The sequence below is a fragment of the Podarcis gaigeae genome (assembly GCF_964106915.1).
Source record: "Podarcis gaigeae genome assembly, chromosome: 4".
In the NCBI taxonomy this organism is placed as follows: Eukaryota; Metazoa; Chordata; class Lepidosauria; order Squamata; family Lacertidae; genus Podarcis; species Podarcis gaigeae.
In genome coordinates this window covers 107,180,732-107,204,779 of record NC_139677.1, presented here as the reverse complement: position 1 = coordinate 107,204,779, position 24,048 = coordinate 107,180,732, and the positions used below count along the sequence as shown (strand labels likewise).

At 50.4% G+C, this 24,048-nt stretch overlaps 2 long non-coding RNA genes across 2 annotated transcripts in view; one reads left to right on the top strand and one right to left on the bottom strand.

Annotated features, from left to right (window-relative positions):
* Positions 1 to 2,433: 2,433 nt before the first annotated feature.
* The window catches only part of LOC310843859, a 33,120-nt gene continuing 11,505 nt past the window's right edge, over positions 2,434 to 24,048 (bottom strand). Inside the window, exons 2-4 of the long non-coding RNA XR_014563710.1 lie at positions 3,843 to 4,310; positions 3,545 to 3,720; positions 2,434 to 2,660 (exon numbers count right to left, since the gene is read on the bottom strand). This is a non-coding gene — a long non-coding RNA (uncharacterized lncRNA). The remainder of the gene's footprint in view (positions 2,661 to 3,544; positions 3,721 to 3,842; positions 4,311 to 24,048) is intronic.
* LOC310843840 lies at positions 7,095 to 19,429 on the top strand. Its single transcript, XR_014563678.1, has 4 exons — positions 7,095 to 7,279; positions 11,986 to 12,467; positions 12,586 to 12,761; positions 19,298 to 19,429. It is a non-coding gene; the product is annotated as an uncharacterized lncRNA (long non-coding RNA).

Sequence of the window (24,048 nt, the reverse complement as noted above, 5' to 3'; positions counted from 1 at the left end):
TCAAAAACCATATTGTCAGGAAAGCTATATTTATGGTCTGGACAAAATACAAAGACTTACTAGAAGGTAAGACCCCGAGGTGGTTATCACCAGCGGAGGCCAAGGCCAGAAAAAGACTCAATATGGAGGTCGGATGGCCAAAATATTGGGAAATGATAGAAAAAACTGGAGACAATTGGAGATTGCAGAGCTTTGAAAAATTAAAGAATAGGGTGCAAGATTGGTTTCACTATGCTCAAATTCAAGAAGTTTTTAAGTCGGACAAAAAAATAGGATTCCAGGTGGAAAAATCGAAACTAGAGACAGAACTGTTAGAATCTAAGACCAAGGTACTTTCGAGAATGTATAACTTGCTGCTTAAATGGAATACCCAGGATGAGACAGTTAAATCAGCCATGATAAAATGGGCTCAGGATATTGGGTACAACATTATGTTCGAAGACTGGGAAAGGTTATGGACCACTGGAATGAGATTCACAGCATGTAATGCCTTGAAAGAGAATATTATGAAAATGATATATAGGTGGTACATGACCCCAGTCAAACTTGCAAAAATTTACCATCGGTCTGATAATAAATGTTGGAAATGTAAGGAGGCTGAAGGGACATTCTTTCACCTTTGGTGGACTTGTCCAAAAGTGAAGGCCTTCTGGGAAATGATCTATAATGAATTAAAAAAGGTGTTCAGGTACACCTTTCCCAAGAAACCAGAGGCCTTCCTCCTGGGCATTGTGGACCAAAGGGTGATAAAGAAAGATAAAACATTTTTTATGTATGCATCTACAGCAGCAAGAATACTTATAGTAAAATATTGGAAGACACAAGATCTTCCCACGCTGGAAGAGTGGCAGACGCAGTTGATGGACTATATGGAACTGGCTGAAATGACTGGCAGAATCCGAGATTTGGGTGAAGAGACAACGAAAGAAGATTGGAAAAAATTCAAGGACTATTTGCAAAAACAATATAAGTTGTATGAATGTTAAGAATCTGCATGTTTTGGAATTTAGCTCCTGCAACTAGATTGGGAAAATAGGATGACAAGTTATAATTAAGAAAAAGTCGAAATTTAAGGTTATTATATTTTTTATTTTAAGGCATAAACACTGGATAAAAGATACTTTAAATTCAGAAGTAAAATATTTTGAAAGATATAAATAAGATACGAAACAAGGTAATAATTTGCTGATATGTTTTATTGTAAAGAACGCAGGGGGAGGGAGGTGTGGGGAAGTCCAGCTAACAATTTATAAATGTATTTTAGATTCTTTTTTCTTCTTTTTTCTTCTGTAAACTGAAAATGCAATAAAAATGTTAAAATAAAAATAAAAATGAAATCCTTTGCTGGAGGAGCCAGGCAGCTTTCTGGGCCAGCGAATGGCCTGAGGGCGCAAGGAAGGCGCTTGCTCTGCGCCCGAGGACACCTGGCTGGCAGTCAGAAGGACAAAAGCCACAGGGGGAGCGGCTGCTTCCAAGCCTGGGACTGGGGGAGAACCTCGCCTCTGCTTCGTCTGGGAGACAGGGATGTCCATCCCGGCTCACAACCCCCCCCAAAAAAAATAAATTAACGGACGAGCGCGGGTCGTGCCCATTCTATACCCTCGGAAGGTTAGGGGAGACCTGCCCCATACCCCCATAGACCTCCGCCTGGGACCCCCAAAGGGCGACTTGCCGGGTTCGCTGCCCCCCTGGCGTTTTATTTTGCATCGCTTTGTTTGACATTCCAATGAAGGTGGTAAACTCCTTTGATGTTATTATGGGTGTGAAATATGTTGGCGGGGGTGTTTATTGGTTTGTATTTGTTTTTATTTGATTACGTGTTTTGTGTTTTTATATCCTGTGAACCTCCAAATTTAATAAACAAATAAATGGATAAAACGAAATGAATTCCCCCCTCTCTCTGCCGATTAAGAGGCAGCTCCGTCCCCGACACCCATCTGGAAAGAGGCAGGGAGGGGCATTGCGGGGGGAGAGTGGCCCTTGGGGGTCTCTCTGGGTGGCCATGTTGGTACCCCCACCCCTTATTCAGAGGGATGGGATCCAGAGCAGGGGAAGGGTCCGCAACACCCTCTGAGTCTTTCGCCCCCAATTTCTCCACAGTAGGAAGAACAGAGAGGGCAACTGGCCAGAACTGGGTGGGGAGATGACGGGGGGGGGGCAATTGGGGCATGGGGGGGTCAGTCTGGCAGGAGCTTTGAGGATGAAGGATTTGGGGAAACAGCGGGGGTCCCTGGCTCCCAAAAGCACTCCAGCTTCAGGGAGGGGGGCAAAGTGCCACAGAGTCCTGAAACCCCCCAGTGGTGCTCCATAGTTCCTCTTTAGTGACAGAACCCCCCCTTTCCACGCCCCCCAACTAACAGGAGGTGTTTCTACCCCCCACCCCCAGGCCAGTCCCCTCCCTCTGTCCCAGAGAAGGAGACACAGGAAACCAGGTCAGATTGCAGAGGGAGGATTTATTAGAGGGTCAAGCGTCACATGGGGGCAGGAAGGGGAGACCAGCAGGAGACGGCCGCTTCTCCCTGGGGGTGTCTCAGTGGGACCGGCAGGCCAGCGCATGAGCCACCACCCTGACCAGCTTGTGGAAGGCATGATGGCAAGCAGGGGTGAATTTCTGTCCAAGGGGGGGCTAGCAGGAGGGTGCTGAGGACCTCGCCCAGGAGCTGGAAGAGAAAAGAGAGGGTGACTCCTTCTGCCAGGGGGCCCATGTGTGGGACACCCTCTCCCCACAACAGATCCCACAACAGATTCACCAGATTGAAACTGAATCCTGACAAGACAGAAGCACTGTTTACGGTGGACTGGGGGCAAGCGGGTGGGGGGGGGACTCCCTGGTCCTGAATGGGGTAACTGTGCCCCTGAAGGACCAGGTGCGGACCCTGGGAGTCATTTTGGACTCACAGAGGTCAATGGAGGCACAGGTCATTTCTGTTTCCAGGGCAGCTGTCTCCCAGCTCCATCTGGTCCACAGGATGAGACCCTACCTGCCCGCAGACTGTCTCACCAGAGTGGTGCATGCTCTAGTTATCTCCCGCTTGGACTACTGCAATGCCCCCCATGTGGGGCTACCTTTGAAGGTGACGCGGAAACTGCAACTAATCCAGAATGCGGCAGCTAGACTGGTGACTGGGAGTGGCTGCTAAGATCGCCGAGCACAATTCAAAGTTTTGGTGCTGACCTTGAAAGCCCTAAAAGGCCTCAGCCCTGTATACCCAAAGGAGGGTCTCCACCCCCATTGTTCAGCCCAGACTCTGAGGTCCAGCTCCCTTTTGGCGGTTCCCTCACTGTGAGAGGTGAGGTTACAGGGAAGCAGGCAGAGGGCCTTCTTGGCCCGCCCTGTGGAATGCCCTCCCACCAGATGTCAAGGAAATAAACAACTAACTGAAATCTGAAGGCAACCCTGTATCAGGAAATGTCTAATGTCTTACAATGTTTTATGTCCTGTGAGACACCCAGAGTGACACACACACACACACACACACACACACACGGCACCCCCAGTCCCCCCCCCGCCAGGCAGCCCCTTGGGGCGGGGGAGCAGCCTCACCCTGAAGTTGAGGGGGTCCACGTGGAGCTTGTCGCAGAGCAATTCACGCAGCTCGGAAAAAGTCTCCTTGACCTTGTGCAAAGAGGGCTGGAGAGGATCCTAATGAGAGGGCAGGGCTGGTGAGGTTCCCGAAGTTAGCAAAGGTCCTCTGGCACCAGGGGTAGACCACCAGCAGGCTGCAGAGAAGGAACAAAGGAAGGAAGGAAGGAAAAAGGGAGAGGCATGGATGGTTATTATCCAGGTGGAAAGAGGAGCTCCTGCCCAACCTGCTTAGAGAGGCGACCACCCCTGGACTTACCTTCCAAGGGCTTCCGCACCAATGACAGCCACATCCATTCTCATCCAAATAGCGGTGATGAGATCGGTCATGATGGCTGGCTGTGGGCTGGGAGCTTCTCTCGGCTGCTGGAGAAAACCTTCTGGGCTGAGCTGGAGCTTCTTCCAGGGCTGGAGCCTTTTATACCCTGCGCCAAAGTGCCTCCTCCCAGATTTACAGAAGCCGACCTGGTTTCTGATTTGATCTAAGAATGTCCTGCTTTACCTGAAGACATCCCTATTTTCCCCTGAGAAATCCTGGAGGGTATGGAGTAATGCCACCCCTGTGCCAAGGAGACAAGCAAGTATAAAGGCTTTAGAAGACATCTGAAGGCAGCCCCAAAGGAGCGTCTCCACCCCCATCGCTCAGCCAAGACACTGAGGTCCTCCTCCTCCGGTGATTCAGCTACAGGGTACCAGGCAAAGGGCCTTCTTAGCAGTGGCTCCCTCCCTGTGGAAAGACATCAGATGTCAACCTGGGTGGCCTGAAAGACGGACTAGGCAGCGATGCTTCTGAATCCCACTTGCAGGAAACAGCATCAAGGGAGAGGCTCTGGGGCTTCAATCCTGCTTGCCCATTGGGGTCCATAGTTGGCCATTGGGAGAAGAGGATCCTGGACTCGATGGGTCTCCTTTGGCCTCACCCAGAAGGCTCTGACTTTGTCATTCCCAAGGAACCTTGGGAAATGGAGTTCTGTGAGGGAGCACTAGGAATTTCCAACAGAACTTTCAGCAGACATTCGACCTTCAAGTCCCTAGAATTCTGCAATACTTTGTTAAACTATTCTCATGCCAATAAAACTTGATTGTGTGTATTAGCCCAGACTGATTCAGGTGACCTTTCAAGGGGCACAGAATCATCTTTCTCCTGAGAAACGCCTGCCTGGGACCTCAACTTTTCTGGCTGTAGGACTTTGGCTCAGTTTAGAATTCTTCAATTCTTTCTGCACTCCTGCCCCCTTTTGTACACCTCTTCTGCTTCAAAGCCCATATTCTGAGCGAAGCTCTTGCTCAGGGATGGGGAACCTGAGGTCTTCCGGAATGTGGTCTGACTCTGCTTCCCATTGGCAGGCAGTGGGCTCCCAATCCCTGCCCTTGTTGAACCTCCCTGTCTTCCTACCCCTGCCGCTTTCAACTCTCCCTCTGCTGTTTTCTCCCCACGCTGTCAAACCTGAATGTGAGCTCCCTGGGGCAGAGTCCTGTCCTACATTCCAAATGATAAATGGTGAAATAATAATCATCATCTGAAAATGCAATTAATTATCCTCAATGGACTCGATTATCCTCAAGCAATTGCAACTCTGTTTGCAATGCTTTCTTGGGCCCTGGTACAGATCAGGGCATGTGGCCAGGATTGCCCAGGGCCACCCCTGTCATTGGGAGTGAGGTGGCTGCTTCAGGGGCAGATGCTGGGCTGGAGCACACAGGGGTGAGGCATCGTAGGACAAACACAGCCTGCCACCCCCAAGCTGGCTTGCTGCCTTCAGGTGCGGGAGAGAACATTGTCCCATCTCCAGCACTGAAGAAAGAGATTCAGCTTCCAGCTGAATCACGGGAGCTGCAGTTTGTTAAGTATTGTGGCTCTTTGAGGGGGTAAACTACACTTCCCAGCAGTCTTTGGGGGAAATCATGTGCTTTCACTGTACGTTGAGTACAGAGCCATAGAAGATTTGGGTTTCCCCATCTTGCTGAGGGTTGGGACAAAACCCATCACCCTCATGCCCTGGCTGACCACCATCAGTGACAGAGCACTCAGCTAAATGGATCTTGGTCCAATCTGACAGGGCAGTTTCAATTTTCCCAGGAACTCGCCTTAAAGCCCTGCCAGAGGTATCTATTTCTCTGTGATGGGAGTTACCTGTGAGTAAAAGGGTAAAGGTAAAGGGACCCCTGACCATTAGGTCCAGTCGTGGCCGACTCTGGGGTTGTGGCACTCATCTCGTTTTATTGGTCAAGGGAGCCGACATACAGCTTCCGGGTCATTTGGCCAGCATGACTAAGCCACTTCTGGTGAACTAGAGCAGCGCACAGAAACACTGTTTACCTTCCTGCCAGAGCGGTACCTATTTATCTACTTGCACTTTGACATGCTTTCGAACTGCTGGGTTGGCAGAAGCAAGGACCAAGCAACAGGAGCTCACCCCGTCACTGGGATTTGAATCTCTGACCTTCTGATCAGCAAGTCCTAGGCTCTGCGGTTTAACCCACAGCGCCACCCACATCCCAATATCTGTGAGTAAGACCCATCAAATTCAAGAAGACACCCCTCTAGCTAGACACGCCGAGAACTGCGCTGTTACTTGTTGCCCTTAAATCCCATTTATATTGGCCATGATTAACTTGGTTTTGATGAGTTCTAAGCTCAACAAACTTAGTTTGCATTCCACTGTATGTTCTTATCTGTCAAATGGGAATAACAGGGACTTCCTCTGAAGGACTGTGCTAGATTATTCATTGCTAATCATCAGGCAGCATTTCTTGGCTTCTCAGAGGTGCCTAATCCATTTCCCCCTTATGCTCCTGATGAGCTTTGCAAGTTGCAGCGCCATTAAGAAAGGCCATGCTAGTCCGCCATGACAAGTGCTGCTAGAGAAAGCAGAGATGGAAGGGGGTGTCCTTTGCGGAGTCTAAAGGATTCACCCAGCACACGCTTGAGCTCATGGGAAAGAACACATGTGTCCGTCCCCCCAGACCGTGGCTGAATCCATTCCCCACAACCCAAAGGACAGGCTGTCCCCCAGACGGCACCCAGCGGACAACTGAGCAGATCTCCCACTAAAGATTCATCCTTGCTACCAACCTTCGGGTGTGTAGTCGTGTAAAAGTGTCAGCAGTCTCTTAACAGAAATCTAAACTCAAGAAACCTACTGTACCTGAGGTTATTTAGTGCAAGGAGCAGAAGTGATTTGCAGGTGATTTAAGTTTCTGGTGTTGATGCAATCGTAATTCCTTGGCAAAAGCAAATCAAAACATTAGTGGAGTAACTGGTGCATTGCAAGGCAGCAAAGACCCTCAACGCTGATATGAAAAGCACTTGACTTGGGTCTCTATGTCCTGTTGCTGCCTGTTTTTTTTGACTGACCATTTCCCAGATGCAGGGCTGGGGAAAGTTCTGAACAAAACAAAACCAGAAACACTTTCCTGTGAGAAAACAGCACCAAAGGTCTTGTGCATGATCAGGGCCTGAAAGCTGCCCGTCCATCAGCTGCCTTGCTCTCCTGGCAGAGGGAATTGCTAGCCTGATGGACGGCCCTCTTATCATCAGAGAAATGCTGGAGGGTATGTGATCCTGGCTGCTGAAGATGGCTGGAAGGTCGTTTGTCCCGTCAGCTGGATGGGCTGATCTGCAGAGCCAAGAGGGGCTCTCTGGGCCGTCTATAACTGAGGATCTGGGCTTCAGTTCCCCAACTGAAGCGGAAGGTAAGCCAGAGCAGTTGCTCTTTTGCTCAGCCTGTTAGATACGTCAGCAGTCGGTCAACTAGCATTTAGGAAAAGATGCTGCGATTACTGAGACCCAGCATAGGTTTCCCCAAAATAAGTCAGCCAGAGCAATCTGATTTCTTTCCTTCTTTCTTTTTTCTCTTTTTGGATGGAGTTACAAACTTGGTGGGTCAGGGGAATGCTGTGGACATAGTGTATCTTGAATTCAGTGAGCCTTTTGACAAAATCCCCCATGATATTCTAGCAAGGAAGCTGTTAAATGGAGGTTGAACAAGGTAACAATTTGGTGGATTTGTAGCTGCTTGACTGAGCAAACCCAAAGAGGACTCCTTAATGGTTCCTCATCAACCTGGGGAGAAGTGATAAGTGATGTGCGAAGTGTGCTGTCCTGGGTCTGTCGTTGTTTGACATCTTTATAAAGGACTTGGATGAAAGAATTGAGGGGGTGCTCATCCAATTTGCAATTGGCACCAAACTGGGAATGATAGCTAATGCTGCAGAAGACTATTCATTGGAGACTGAATGATAATTTATTAGATGATCAAGAAATATATGAAAAAGCACAATAAACTTTAAAAGACTATTTTATGCATAATTGGAATGGAGAAATAAAAATCAATGTAATGTGGGGGAGACCTGGCTTACTAGCAGTACATGTGAAAAGGATCTAGGGGTCTTGGTGGACCACAAGCTCAACATGAGTCCACAGTGTGACGCAGCAGCAGCAAAAAAAGGCTAATACTATTCTAGTCTGCTTCCACAGAAGTCTAGTGTCCAGATCCAGGGAAGCCATAGTCCTGCTCTCTTCTGCCTTGGTCAGACCACACCTGGAACATGGTGTCCACTTCTGGGCACTACAGTTTAAGAAGGATGTGGACAAGCTGGAAGGTGTGCAGAGGAGGGAGACCAGGATGATCAAGGGTCTGGAAGGCAAGCCGTATGAGGAGCGGTTGAAGGAGCTGGGTATGTTAAGCCTGGAGAAGAGGAGACTGAGAGGAGATATGAGAGCCATCTTCAAATATCTCAAGGGTTGTCCCATCGAGGAAGGAGCATGCTTGTTTTCTCCTGCTCTGGAGGGCAGGACTCGAACCAAAGGCTTCAAGATGCAAGAAAGGAGATTCCGGCTGATCATTCGGAAAAGCTCTCTGACAGTAAGAACAGTTCAGCAGTGCAACAGACTCTCACAAGCGGAGGTGGACTCTCCTTCCTTGGAGGTTTTGAAGCAGAGGTTGAATTGCCAATTGCCAGGGATGCTTCAGCTGAGATTCCTGCGTTGCAGAGGGCTGGACTAGATGACCCCTGGAGTCCCTTACAGGTCTACGATTAAGTTTCCGGATCTCTTGGCTCTTGCAAAACCAACCTGCTCTGCTAGTAACTCGGCACGTGGGCCTCAGTCCAAGGACGGCTGTCGTAACTTGTGTGTTGCGCAAACACTGTGGGCTGCGTGGTGTTGGCACCAGGCTGGGGAGTGGGCTGAAACAGTCAACTGGGCAGCGGTCCCTCTTAATGGATGCCACGTGGCTGTTGCATCAAAGTGCCGGCTGCCCTGACATCCCTCTCCGTCTGGTGGAAATAGGGACATCCTATTCCCTAAGAGAATATAATTCATGCCCTGCCCATCTGACTGGGTTGCCGCAGCCACTCTCGGAGGCTTCCAACATATACAAAAACACAATAAAACATTCACAAGCTTCCCTTTCCAGGGCTGCCTTCAGATGTCTTCTAAAGGTCGTATAGTTACTTATTTCCTTGGCTCAGGGGTTGCATGACTCCATACCCTCCACCATTTCCCCGATGAAAACAGGGATATCCTAAGGGAAAGTGGGACATTCCGGGATCAAATCAGAAACTAGGAAAGAGGGACGCTTGGAGGGCCTGCCTTGAATGTCATGCTTAGAACTCGGAGTAGCCTCCCGTTTATCGATCCTGGTTGTGTCCTCGTAATCTGCGAAGGAGTTTGGAATATGGGTCTTCTTGTCCCATTGAATCACCACAAAGACCCTGGGAGGGGGGGCAGGACAAAGGAGAGGCAAGCTTTTTGGCGGGGTTTGAACGCAAGTCTCCTTGGCCCTTTATCTTGCACCCGACGACAGCTGCCTCTCCTTCAACACTCCCCAAGTCCATGGCACATATTGGGCTGCTTCTGTTTTCAATGTGCATTTCGTGTTTTTACATTGTGATTTTATCCTGTGAACTGCCTGAGACCTGCGGGTATAAGGCGGCCTACAAATTTTGATGATGATGATGATGAAGAAGAAGTACTATCATGGCGCCTTGTAGCTGCCTCTCCTCTCCACTCAGAGCTCCCCTTGCTTTCTTCACAGGGCTGGAACAGGAGCTGCTCAGGCATCCCTTTCTGGAAGGCTGTGGTGCACGGTCCCTGCTTGGGGTCCTGATCCTGCAGCCCCTTCTCTTCACCACTTTGCAAATCTGCCCAGCCTCCTCCTGAGTCAGGCCTGGCTCCCCCTGATAGCTCTGGCTGCAAGAGGCCGACCTGTTGCTCAGGAGGAGATGAAAATGACTCTGCTGCAGATCACCCAAGCAGCAGCGATTCTGACACAGCAAAAATATACTTTCGCCAAGCGAGCATTGGAATTAAAGGAGCATAACTCAGTCTGCAGGAGCAAACACTGGTTGTTGGCGAGACTCGTTTGACAACAGAGAGAAATTGAATCTTTCATGTCCTCAGGCCAGTGGAACTCTCTGCCACTGGAGATTCAGGGGGCACCTTAAATGCAAAGCTGTAGTTGCCTGCTGAAAACATTTCTATTCCTCCCGGACTGTGCAGGCAATTAAGAATGTATCCTTTTGCAAATGGTTAAACAGCATTTCCGTGCACTGCTCTGGTCTGCCAGAAGCGGATTAAAACAAAAAAAAATCCTTCCAGTAGCACCTTAAAGACCAACTAAGTTATTTCTTGGTATGAGCTTTCGTGTGCATGCACACTTCTTCAGATACACTGAAACAGAAGTCACCAGACCCTTCTATATAGTGAGAAGGTGGGGAGGGGTATTACTCAGAAGGGTGGTGGGAATGGGTGATAGCTGTGATGAGCCTGTTGACGACTCTTAACGACTGCTTCTTGAATTTGATGGGTCTTACTCACAGATATTGGGATGTGGGTGGTGCTGTGGGTTAAACCGCAGAGCCTAGGACTTGCCGATCAGAAGGTAGGCGGTTCAAATCCCCGTGACGGGGTGAGCTCCCATTGCTCGGTCCCTGCTCCTGCCAACCTAGCAGTTCGAAAGCACATCAGAGTGCAAGTAGATAAATAGGTACCGCTCTGGCCGGAAGGTAAACAGTGTTTCTGTGCGCTGCTCTAGTTCACCAGAAGTGGCTTAGTCATGCTGGCCACATGACCTGAAAGCTGTATGTCGGCTGCCTTGGCCAATAAAGCGAGATGAGCGCCACAACCCCAGAGTCGGGCACGACTGGAACTAATGGTCAGGAGTCTCTTTACCTTTACCTTTTTACTCACAGGTAACTCCCATCACAGAGAAATAGATACCTCTGGCAGGGCTTTAGGGCAAGTTCCTGGGAAATTTGAAACGGCCCTGTCAGTTTGGACCAAGCTCCATTTAGCCCAGTGCTCTGTCACTGATGGTGGTCAGCCAGGGCATGAGGGTGATGGGTTTTGTCCCAACCCTCAGCAAGGATGAGGAAACCCAAATCTTCTAAGGCTCTGTACTCAACGTACAGTGAAAGCACATTATTTTCCCCAAAGACTTCTGGGAAGTGTAGCTTACCCCCTCAAAGAGCCACAATACTTAACAAACTGCAGCTCCCGTGATTCATCTGGAAGCTGAATCTTTGTCTTCAGCGCTGGAGATGGGACAATGTTCTCTCCTGCACCTGAAGGCAGCAAGCCAGCTTGGGGGTGGCAGGCTGTGTTTGTCCTACGATGCCTCACCCCTGTGTGCTCCAGCCCAGCATCTGCCCCTGAAGCAGCCACCTCACTCCCAATGACAGGGGTGGCCCTGGGCAATCCTGGCCACATGCCCTGATCTGTACCAGGGCCCAAGAAAACATTGCAAAAAGAGTTGCAATCGCTTGAGGATAATTGAGCCCATTGAGGATAATTAAGTGCACTTACAGATGATGATTATTATTTCACCATTTATCAAGTAGGGGCCCTTGGAATGTAGGACAGGACTCTGCCCCAGGGAGCTCACATTCAGGTTTGACAGCGTGGGGAGAGAACAGCAGAGGGAGAGTTGGAAGTGGCAAAGGTAGGAAGACAGGGAGGTTCAACAAGGAAGCCCACTGCCTGCCAAATGTCAGTGGGGATGGGAAGCAGAGTCAGACCACATCCGGAAGACCTCAGGTTCGCCATCCCTGAGCAAGAGCTTCGTTCACAATATGGGCTTTGAAGCAGAACAGGTGTACAAAAGGGGGCAGGAATGCTGAAAGAATTGAGGACTTCTAATGTAACCCAAAGTCGTACAGCCAGAAAAGTTCAGGCCACAGCCAGGCGTTTCTCTGGAGAAACATGATTCTGCGCCCCTTGAAAGGTCACCTGAACTAGTCTGGGCAAATACACAGATGGGATTCAGAAGCATTGCTGCCTCTGATGGTGGGGGGAGAGAAAAGCCAGCCAGACTAGGAGCCACTATAGCTTCTCCTCCATGAATCTGCCTAGTCCGTCTTTCAGGCCACCCAGGTTGACATCTGATGTCTTTCCACAGGGAGGGAGCCACAGCCAAGAAGGCCCTTTGCCTGGTACCCTGTAGCTGAATCACCGGAGGAGGAGGACCTTAGTGTCTTGGCTGAGCGATGGGGGTGGAGACGCTCCTTTGGGGCTGCCTTCAGATGTCTTCTAAAGCCTTTATACTTGCTTGTCTCCTTGGCACAGGCGTGGCATTACTCCATACCCTCCAGGATTTCTCAGGGGAAAATAGGCATGTCTTCAGGAAAAGCAGGACATTCTTAGATCAAATCAGAAACCAGGTTGGCTTCTGTAAATCTGGGAGGAGGAGCTTTGGCGCAGGGTATAAAAGGCTCCAGCCCTGGAAGAAGCTCCAGCTCAACTCAGAAGGTTTTCTTCAGCAGCCGAGAGAAGCTCCCAGCCAGCCATCATGGTGCAGTGGACCGCCGAAGAGAAGCAGCTCATCAACACTTCCTGGAGCAAAGTGGACGTGGCAGACTTGGGTGGGGAGACCCTTGTCTGGTAAATCCAGGGGTGGTCGCCTCTCTGGGCAGGTTGGGCAGGAACTCCTCTTTCCACCTGGATAATAACCATCCATGCCTCTCTTTTTATCCTTCCTTCCTTCCTTCCTTCTCTCCAGCTTGTTTATCGTCTTCCCCTGGACCTGGCGTTTGTTCCCTAACTTCGGGGACCTCTCCAGCTCTGCCCTCTCATTAGGATCCTCTCCAGCCCTCCTTCCACAAGGTCAAGGAGGCTTCTTCCGAGCTGCGTGAACTGCTCTGCGACAAGCTCCACATAGACCACCTCAACTTCAGGGTGAGGCTGCTCCGCCGCCCCAAGGGGATGCCTGGCGGGGGGAACTGGGGGGTGCTGTGTGTGTGTCACTCAGGATGGCTTACAGGACATAAAACATGGTAAGACATTAGACATTTCCTGTTACAGGGTTGCATTCAGATTTCAGTTAGTTTTTCATTTCCTTGACATCTGGTGGGAGGTCAAGGGTCCCCTGGCAGAAGGAGTCACCCCCTCTTTTCTCTTCCAGCTCCTGTTGAAGTCTTCATCACCCACCCCCTTTGGACAGGAATTCACCACAGCTTACCACCATGCCTTCCACAAGCTGGTCAGGGTGGTGGCTCATGCGCTGGCCTGCCGGTCCCACTGAGACACCCCCAGGGAGAAGCGGCCGCCTCCTGCTGGTCTCCCCTTCCTACCCCCATGTGACTCTTGACCCTCTAATAAATCCTCCCTCTGCAATCTGACCTGGTTTCCTGTGTCTCCTTCTCTGGGACAGAGGGAGGGGACAGGCCTGGGGGTGGGGGGTTAGTTGGGGGGGCGTGGAAAGGGGGGATCTTCTCTGTCACTCAAGAGGAATCATTAAGCACCAGTGGGGGGTTTTAGGGCGCTATGGCATTTTGCCCCCTCCAAGCTGCAGTGCTTTTCAGAGCCAGAGACCCCTGCTGTGTCCCCAAATCTTTTATCCCCAAAATTCCTGGCAAGGTCCCCCCCCGATGCTCCCATGCCCCCCCCCGGTCTCATTGGTTGTCTCCCCACCCATTTCTTGGTATTTGCTCCTGTTCTGTTGCCCTCTCTGTTCTTTCTACTATGGAGAAATTGGGGGTGAGAGACTCAGAGGGGGATGCGGACCCTTCCCCTGCTCTGGATTCCATCCCTCTGAATAAGGGGTGGGGGTACCAACATGGCCACCCAGAGAGACCCCCAAGGGCCACTCTCCCCCCGCAATGCCCCTCCCTGCCTCTTTCCAGATGGGTGTCGGGGACGGAGCTGCCTCTTAATCGGCAGAAAGAGAGGGCCATTCATTTCGTTTTATCCGTTTATTTCTTCATTAAATTTGGGGGTTCACAGGATGGAATTATGATATAAAAACACAAAACACATAATCAAATGAAAACAAATACAACCCAATAAACACCCTCGCCAACATATTTCACACCCATAATAACATCAAAGGAGTTTACCACCTTCATTGGAATGTCAAACAAAGCGATGCAAAATAAAGCGCCAGGGGGGCATCGAACCCGGCAAGTCGCCCTTTGGGGGTCCCAGGCGGAGGTCTATGGGGGTATGGGGCAGGTCTCCCCTAACCTTCCGAGGGTATAGAATGGGCACGACCCGCGCTCGTCCGTTAATTTATTTTGGGGGGTTTGTGAGCCGGGATGGACATCCCTGTCTCCCAGACGAAGCAGAGGCGAGGTTCTCCCCCAGTCCCAGGCTTGGAAGCAGCCGCTCCCCCTGGGGCTTTTGTCCTTCTGACTGCCAGCCAGGTGTCCTCGGTTGCAGAGCAAGCGCCTTCCTGGCGCCCTCAGGCCATTCGCTGGCCCAGAAAGCTGCCTGACTCCTTCAGCAAAGGATTTCAGACTGTCCCAGAACAGCCCTGGCCAACTCCCGTGGGGAGGGCGGGGGACAGCTTTGAATGGGGACACAATTGGCAAGCGAAGAGCCAACGCCCCCTTCAAAGGGATCCTGATTTCTGCTGCAGGAGAAAAGCATCTCTTTGGAAAGACACTGATTTCTGCTTTGCTTGAACGGGGCAAGGAGGGGAGGGAATGTTTTAAGTTATGGGGCTTTTTCGGGATCTGCGTCATCTCCCTTCCCCTGAAGCAAGGAATGCAAAGATTTCGGGAAGAGCGGACTTTAAATTTGCCTCTTTGCAATGGATTAGTTATAGAAGTCAGGACTTTGCCTAAAAGAAGATGGAGAGTAACAACCTTGAGGGACTTTTGAGGGATTTTGACCCCCCCCCCCTTTAGGACTTCCTCCTGAGAAAAAAAAGCAGGAAAGAAGAAAAGAGGAGTGACAACTGGATCGAATGTCTGCTAAGCAGGAAGATTTCTGAGTTCGGGGGGGGGAGGAAGGAGAGGAGAGCAGGATTTGTGGAGATTACCTTATTTGTTGCTCTATAAGACTCACTTTTTCCCTTCTAAAAAGTCAGGGGAAATGTGTGTGTGTCTTATGGAGTGAATGCAGGCTGCGCAGCTAGCCCAGAAGCCCTAACAGCAAGAGGGATTGCTGCTTTCAGAGGGGTGACAACTGGATCGACTGTCTGCTAAGCAGGAAGATTTCTGAGTTCAGGGGGAGGAAGGAGAGGAGAGCAGGATTTTGTGGAGATTACTACATCAGCCCACCTCCTTGGAGCCTGAAGGTGGAAACAAGAACAGCGAAAGGGACAGGAGGGACCACATTGTGCAGCATCTTGACGGCTTCTGAGACGCAAAAGAAGAGAAATGGATTGTGCACATTTCTTAATGAGCTGGTTGTATGTAAAATTAAATTTGGTGGAATGTGAAGGGTGGGTGGCGCTGGGAGATTGGCCGTGTTACAGGAGGGGATGTATATTATATATGTATACAAAACACCTCTAGGGGTTTCATGTTCACCCTCTGCAGACCGCGCTAGTGGTGCTGAGTTGCTGGTTATGGGGGCGGGATGTCGGACAGCCGTGTCCAAGGCCAGGGAAGGGAGGAAGGTGTGGATGTTGTCGGGGAGGAAGTAGGGCCCAAGAAAGCATTGCAAACAGAGTTTCAATCGCTTGTCTCTTGAGGATAATTGAGCCCATCGAGCATAATTAATTTCACTTTCAGATGATGATGGTGATTATTATTATTTTGCCGTTTATCAATTGAGGGCCCTTGAAATGTAGGACAGGACTCTGCCCCAGGGAACTCACATTCAGGTTTGACAGCTTGGGGAGAGAAAAGCAGAGGGAGAGTTGGAAGCGGCAGGGGTAGGAAGAGAGGGAGGTTAAACAAGGGCAGGGATTGGGAGCCCACTGCCTGCCAATGGGAAGCAGAGTCAGACCACATCCGGAAGACCCCAGGTTCCCCATCCCTGTGCAAGAGCTGCATTCAAAATATGGGCCCCGGGATCTGGACCTCAGGGTTTGGGCTAAACAATGGGGGTGGAGACCCTCCTTTGGGTATACAGGGCTGAGGCCTTTTAGGGCTTTCAAGGTCAACACCAAAACTTTGAATTGTGCTCGGCGGTCTTAGCAGCCCCTCCCAGTCACCAGTCTAGCTGCCGCATTCTGGATTAGTTGCAGTTTCCGCGTCACCTTCAAAGGTAGCCCCACATGGGGGGCATTGCAGTAGTCCAAGCGGGAGATAACTAGAGCATACACCACTCTGGCCAGACAGTCAGGGAGGGTCTCATTCTGCGTACCAGATGGAGCTGGTAGACAGCCGCGATGGACACAGAATTAACCTGCACCTCCATTGACAGCTGTGAGTCCAAAATGACTCCCAGGCTGCGTACCTGGTCCTTCAGGGGCACAGTTGCCCCATTCAGGACCAGGGAGTCCCCCCCCCCACAGCTGCCTGCTCCCAGCATAGGTGCCAACTCCATGGGGCCTGAGGGGGCCCGAACCCCCTCAAAAATTCGTTTGGGGGAGCTCCGCCCCCCCAATAATTTAAGAAAATTATTACCGTATTTTTCCGGCATCTGCCTCAGGGTCTTACTGCCCACCCTGCTCTGTTTCCTTGCTGTGTTTGCTCAAACGGAACAAAGAGCAGGGAAAGCCCCTCCCCTCCAGGCAGAGGGAAAGCAGAGTGTGTCTCTGTGCTCCGTGCAGGAGGGAGAGAGAGAGAGAGAGAGAGAGAGCGAGAGAGAGCGCGCGAGCTCGCTGACTTGTGTGGGTAGGTGAGGGAAAACTTTTGCCTTCCTTTCCTCCCTCCTCCTGTTATACCCCTCTCCTGCATTCTTAGCCAGCTGCTTCTCTGCACACCCCTCTCCTGCTCCGTGTCCCTTCTGTGTTTTTCCTTCCCTCCCCACTTAAAATGTGGTTAAAAAGCATGGATCCACATGGATCCTCAGGATCTTTGCATTGGGTCAGCCCAAATTCACCATCAGATCACATAGCATGTCCATGGCTACAGCCTGCCCCCCAAAAATCACGCACCCACTGTTGCCTGGGGCTGCAATGGTGCAAAAATGTGGTTAAAAAGCATGGATCCACATGGATCCTCAGAATCTTTGCATTGGGTCAGCCCAAATTCACCATCAGAGCACATAGCATGTCCATGGCTACAGCCTGCCCCCCCAAAATCACGCACCCACTGTTGCCTGGGGCTGCAATGGTGCAAAAACGTGGTTACAAAACATGGATCCACATGGATCCTCAGGATCTTTGCATTGGGTCACCCCAAATTCACCACAGCATGAAGCACAAAAATGATACATCCACTGTTTCATTCAGAATGTTTTTTTCCCTTGTTTTCCTCCTCTAAAAACGATGTGCGTGTTATGGTCAGGTGCGTGTTATAGAGCGAAAAATACGGTATAGTGGTGCCCCGCAAGACGAATGCCTCGCTAAACGAAAAACCCGCAAGACGAAAGGGTTTTCCGATTTTTTAGCGGCTTCGCAAGACGAATTTCCCTATGGGCTTGCTTCGCAAGACGAAAGCCCATAGGGAAATCTCCGGGGACAGCGGGGAAGCGCAGCGCGCCTTCTCCTCTGTTCCTGGACCTGTCCTAAGGCTTGCGGTGGGAGGTCCGGGAACAGAGGACAAGGCGCGAAGGGCTTCTCCTCTGTTCCCGGGGCTTGCGGTGGGAGGAGGGTTTTTCCTCCCCACCGCCAACATTCAGAACAGCATTCTGAATGTTGGCGGTGGGGAGGAAAGCCCTCCTCCCACCGCAAGCCTTCAGGACAGGTCCGGGAACAGAGGGGAAGGTGCGCAGCGCTTCTCCTCTGTTCCCGGACCTGTCTTGAAGACTTGCGGTGGGAGGAAGGTTTTCCTCCCCACCGCCAACATTCAGAAGGCTGTTCTGAAGGCTGGCGGTGGGGAGGAAAGCCCTTCTCCCCCCAGCCTTCAGAAGAGTTCCCGCCTAGGCTGCGGATAGCAGCCTGCTGCCCCGCGCGAGGGGCACTCTTAAGCAGAGCGCCCCTCGTGCGGGGCAGACATTCGCCGCTTGGGGAGCCCTGCAGGGGAAGTCTTGCAGGGCTCCCCAAGCTGCGAATGTCTGCCCCTCGCGCGGGGCAGCAGGCTGCTATCCGCAGCTTGGAGAGCCCTCTGGACCTCTTCTGAAGGCGGGTGGGGGGCAAAAGTCTTTGTCCCCCCTGCCTGCCTTCCCGGGGGATTTTAAAATGCTGGCGGGCGGCAGCGCTGCCGCCCGCCAGCATTTTAAGATCGCCCCGGACAGCGGAGAAGTCCTCCGCTGTCCCGGGGTTTTTAAAATGCTGGCGGGCGGCAGCGAAGGCTTCGCTGCCGCCCGCCAGCATTTTAAAATCGCCCCAGGACAGCGGAGAAGTCTCCGCTGTCCCGGGAAGGGGGGGGAAGCAAAGACTTTCGCCCCCCCGTCGGCCTTCAGAAGAGGTCGGGGGACAGACTGTCCCCAAACCTGGTCTGAAGGCGGTTTCCATAGGAACGCATTGATTGATTTTCAATGCATTCCTATGGGAAACGTGCTTCGCAAGACGAAAAACTCGCAAGACGAAAAGACTTGCGGAACGAATTAATTTCGTCTTGCGAGGCACCACTGTAGTTATATTATGCTTTGTAAAATCACAAAATTATGTTGGTATTTTTTATTTCCCTTGTTTGATGATAGTTACCTTTTAAAATACATTCAGTAATGAGTTAAAACAAATAATTATTACGGTAGTAAAAGGCGGCCCGAGTAGTTTTGCTCGGTGCGTGCGACTGGCCCAGCCCCTCTTTCCTTTTCCTCTCTTCTGCTCTCCCGCCGGGCGCCTGAGGGAGAGTTACTTAGCGGTTCTGAGGAGCCGCTGTTGTTTCGGCAGGGGAAAAACCGCCGCCCGCGAACCGCCGAGCTCCCTCTCTCTTTCCAGCCTCTCTCTCTCTCTCTCTCTCGCGCGCTATGGCCAAGGAGGAGGAGAAGCCCTTCAGCCAGTCTATGGCCGAGTGGCGGAGGTTCATCTACAACCCCAACAGCGGCGAGTTCCTGGGGCGAACGGCCAAGAGCTGGGGTGAGGAGGGCGAGCGAGCGCGCGCGGGGAAGGGAGGGGAGGGGGCGGCCGGCACGAGGGGCGGTGGGAGGCGAGGCGCGGCGGGCACTTGCCTTGCCCACCACGCATCTCTCTCCTTCTCGGTCTCTCTCCCTCCCTCAGCTGGCGAGGGGGCCACGAGGCGGGCGGCAGCAGCAGCAACGGGCCGGGAGCGGATCTTATAAAACTTCCCGGGGCAGGACCCCAGTATGGGCCCCCCCAATATTTTTTATAAGTCGGCGCCCCTGGCTCCCAGTCCACCCTAAACAGTGCTTCTGTCTTGTCAGGATTCAAACTCAGTCTGTTGAATCCGTTGTGGGATTTGTTGTGGGGAGAGGGCAAGCCACACATGGGCCCCCTGGCAAAAGGAGTCACTCGCTCTTTTCTCTTCCAGCTCCTGGGCGAGGTCCTCATCACCCTCCTGCTAGCCCCCCTTGGACAGGAATTCACCCCTGCTTACCACCATGCCTTCCACAAGCTGGTTGGGGTGGTGGCTCATGACATGGCCCGCTGGTACAACTGAGACACGCCCCAGGGAGAAGCGGCAGCCTCCTGCTGATCCGCCACCCCCCAGGGAAGAAGCGGAGCCTTCCTTTGTCCAGTGCTTCTTCCTGCTTCTTCCATGTGGTAGTTTGAAGTCTTGTTGCAACAATAAAGATCAGGCCACCTGGCTGCTGTTTTGCTCCAATACTCTTGACTGGTGTCTTTGTTGGACAATCCAAGTGAGCCTGGGGGATGTTCCCGTAACAGGAGGTAGTCAGGGGAGCCGGCACTTTGATGCAACAGCCACGTGGCATCCATTAAGGGGGACCACTGCCCAATCGACTATTTCAGCCCACTCCCCAGCCTGGTGCCAACGCCATGCCGCCTAAAGAGTTTGCACAACACACAAGTTACGACAGCCGTCCTTGCACTGAGGCCCACGTGCCGAGTTACTAGCAGAGCAGGTTGGGTTTGCAAGAGCCAAGTTGAAATATGCTCGGAGTCGTGTGTGGATTTCATGCTCTTTATTCAGCTCATAATAGTGAGGAACAGGGGCGCCAACTTATAAAAAATATTGGGGGGGCCCATACCGGGGTCCTGCCCCGGGAAGTTTTCTAAATTTTAGATGAAAATTAGTGAGTTTAAAAGTTTTTAAAAAGTATTTTAGAGTCATATGATCAACATTAGAACCCCGAAAACTCGACTCTCTATAACTCCACACTCCGGGAAACTCGACAAGCCTGAAACACTTTTTGGCTTTGAAAAAAGAAACAAAACATAAACACGCACAGTATTTTCGTAAAAAGCTAATTTAATTTACAGTAACAATTATGCTTATAGACTATTACAGAGCAGAGAATATATAGCTCTGAAAAGACTGAAATGATATTTAAATAAATCCTAAACTATCATTAAAAGGATAAAACATAAAATATTGCTGTCGCACAGTAATAGCACTTTGATTAATAAGTGAAATAGCTAATTTAAGCTTACTTTGAATAAGGCTGAGGGTTCATTAACTAAAAATAATATCTCAAAGTTAATGCTTTAATACAGTTAATAAAGTTAATACAGTATGCCTAATACTGTATGTAAATACTGTAATATTGTATGTAAATAATGGGCTTTAATTGGGTCTTACACCCTAAAAATATTTAAGTATTTGAAAATAACTAATACAGTACTATAGTAATATAGAAATACAGTACTAAACTAGTACTAATATTTCGAAACTGAAAATTTAACATTCTGTATGTATTTAATTCTCTATTTTATGAAGATTTTTAATATCTGACAGTGAGTTTGGAGTAGCCCAATGCAAAAATCCTGAGGATCCATGTGGATCCATGCTTTGTAACCACATTTTTGCACCACTGTGACCCTAGGCAACAGTGGGTGCGTGATTTTTTTGGTGCAGGCTGTAGCCATGGACATGCTATGTTATCTGATGGTGAATTTGGGGTGACCCAGTGCAAAGATCCTGTGGATCCATGCTTTGTAACCACGTTTTTGCACCATTGCAGACCCAGGCAACAGTGGGTGCGTGATTTTTTTGGTACAGACTGTAGCCATGGACATGTAATGTGATCTGATGGTGAATTTGGAGTGACCCAATGCAAAAATCCTGAGGATCCATGTGGATCTGTGCTTTGTCACCACGTTTTAAATGGGGAGGGAAGGAAAAACACAGAAGGGACAAGAAGCACAAGAGGGGTGTGCGGAGAAGCAGCTGGCTAAGAATGCAGGGGAGGAGTTTAACGGGGTGGGGGGGAGGAAAGGAAAGCAAAAGTCCCCCCCCCAAGCAAGCCCTCTCTCTCTCTCCCCCACCTGCGAGTCCCTAGAGCACGGAGAGGAGGAGGTGGTGGGCTGGAGCCTGCACGAAGTGTGACTAGGAAAGAATTAGAAGGAAGGACTCGATCCTTTCCTTAACCCTCTGCTTGCCAAGAGGGCAGGGGATTCCCTGCTCTTTGTTGAGTTTGAGCAAACGCAGCAACAGAAGAGGGTGGGCAGTAAGACCCTGAGGCAGAATGCAGGAAAGCAGCAGCTTCCGCCTTCCCTCCGCCCGACCGCCCGATCTTATTTTTGCCTGATTTTTGCCTATTTTTGCCCCTGCGCTCCGGCGAGTCAGCTCCAGGGACCACACATTCGCTCAGTAACACGCACAGACATTTCCCCTCACTTTTTAGGAGAAAAAATCTGCGTGTTATAGAGCGAAATTTACGGTAATAATTTTCTTAAATTATTGGGGGGGCAGAGCCCCCCAAACGAATTTTTGAGGGGGCTCGGGCCCCCTCAGGCCCCATGGAGTCGGCGCCTATGGTGAGGAATGAAAGTTTCCCCAAAGTATCCGCTTTATATACATTATTTACACAATGGGCTGCATGTGATTGGCTAATTCCAGGATTCTCCTGTAGGCCAATCAGGTAGCTGATTCACTTCCACCTGGAGTTGGATTGGGTGGCTCCTGCGGACCAATCAGACTGCTGCATTCTGAATCCTATTGTTCCAGGACCAATCAGACTGCTGCATTTTGTATCCCATTCAACTCAGTACATAACACAAGAGATCCAGAAACTGAATTACAGAACTTTAAGGGACTCCAAGGGTCATCTAGTCCAGCTCTCTGTGATGCAGTTATCTCAGCTAAAGCATCCTTGACTGGTGGCCATCCAACCTCTGCTTCAAAACCTCCAAGGAAGGAGAGTCGACCTTCAGCCAAGGGAGACCGTTCCACTGCCAAACAGCTCTTGCTGTCAGAACACATTTCTGAACATTTAATCAGAATCTCCTTTCTTGCAACATGAAGCCATTGGTTTGAGTCCTCCCCTCCAGAGCAGGAGAAAACAAGACTGTTCCCTCTTCCATGGGACAACCCTTGAGATATTTGAATATGGCTCTCATATCTCCTCTCAGTCTCCTCTTCTCCAGGCTTAACATACCCAGCTCCTTCAACCGCTCCTCATACGGCTTGCCTTCCAGACCCTTGATCATCCTGGTCTCCCTCCTCTGCACACCTTCCAGCTTGTCCACATCCTTCTTAAACTGTGGTGTCCAGAAGTGGACCCAGTGTTCCAGGTGTGGTCTGCCGAAGGCAGAAGAGAGCAGGACTATGACTTCCCTGGATCTGGACACTAGATTTCTGTGGAAGCAGACTAGAATAGCATTCCCTATTTTTGCTGCTGCACCACACTGTGGACTCATTTTGAGCTTGTGGTCCACCAAGACCCCTAGATCCTTTTCAAATGCACTGCTAGTAAGCCAGGTCTCCCCCATCCTATATTTGTGCATCTAGTTCTTCCTGCCTAAGTCCACAAGCTTACAATACATTTGTCCCTGTTGAAATTCATCTGGTTAGGTTGTGCCCAGTTCTCCAATCTGTTAATGTCATTTTCTCTATTTGTTTTAATATAATTTTTATTAAATTTTACACAGATTTTTCCAACACAACATCTCCAACACAGCGTAACAAATCTTTGGCTGTCACAGCCTAGGACTTCCTTCAAACCCTTCCAATGGTTTTCTAAATTCCTTTCTGGTTACGCATTTTATTACTATGCTTATTGTTATAATAAGCTTACACCAGCCTTACACCAGCTAATCTTAGTCCTTTTCACAATAATTTGAACAGTCCACCTTACAAAACTTCTTGCAACTCTACAAGTGACGTTATGTAATTACTATTGTCTTTCAAATACAACATAATTTTTTTCCAGTCCTTTTCAAAAGTCTGGTCCTGCTGGTTTCAAATTTCCCCTGTAAGTCTTGCCAGCTCAGCATAGTCCATAAATTTTATTTGCCACTCCTCTTTTGTTGGTATTTCTTCTTGCTTCCATCTTTGGGGTAGTAATATTCTTCCTGTACTAGTTGCATACAAAAAAAAGGTTTTTTTCCCAATTTTTTTTTTATTAATTTTCACAAAATTATAAACAAACAAACAAACAAACAAACATAAATCATAACTGTCAGAGTTGCCTCGAGGTCCCAGCTCACAGAGGACCAACGCTAGTCAGTAATAACGTATAAAAGTCTTTATTTAAGATTAGTTTCCTTTTCCAAACCGCAGCGTACAACTCTACGTCTTAGAACTTAGACCGGCGAAGCTCCATCTGAGTCTCCGCCTCCTAGACACCAGTTTAAGACTCTAGCCTTACTCCACCTCTTCCGTTGTTCTTTCCTCCTCTGGGTCCTTCTGCCCCCTGGGGTTTCCTCCTTTCTGGACTCTTCTGACGCTGACCCCCCTGAGTCTTGCCCCTCCTTCCGGCGGGCTTTAGGACCTGGCTCCCTATCCGGGCTACCTGCTGTGCCGCTCGCCTGTACATTTGAACTTGGCGCGCACGCCCAGCCGGTAACCTTCCTCTTGACCGTTTCCCCGCTCTCCGATGGAGGCGTGGTCAATCCTGACTCATCTCCTCTCGCTGGTGGTGAGAACACTGGTCCCGATTCCTGGGACTCCTCCCCCCCACTGCGCTCTGGTGGGGAAGCTGGTCCTGATTTCCAACTGCTGCTCTGGGAGTCCCCGCTGGCCCCTTCCTTCTGGGGTTTCCCCCTTGGCACCCCCCTTGCCCTGGCCATCGGCACTCCCTTCTGTGAATCTTCCGATTCGCTGGAGAGGCTCGTGGAATCCCTCTGACCACTGTCACCGCCTACGCTCCCCTCGGATTC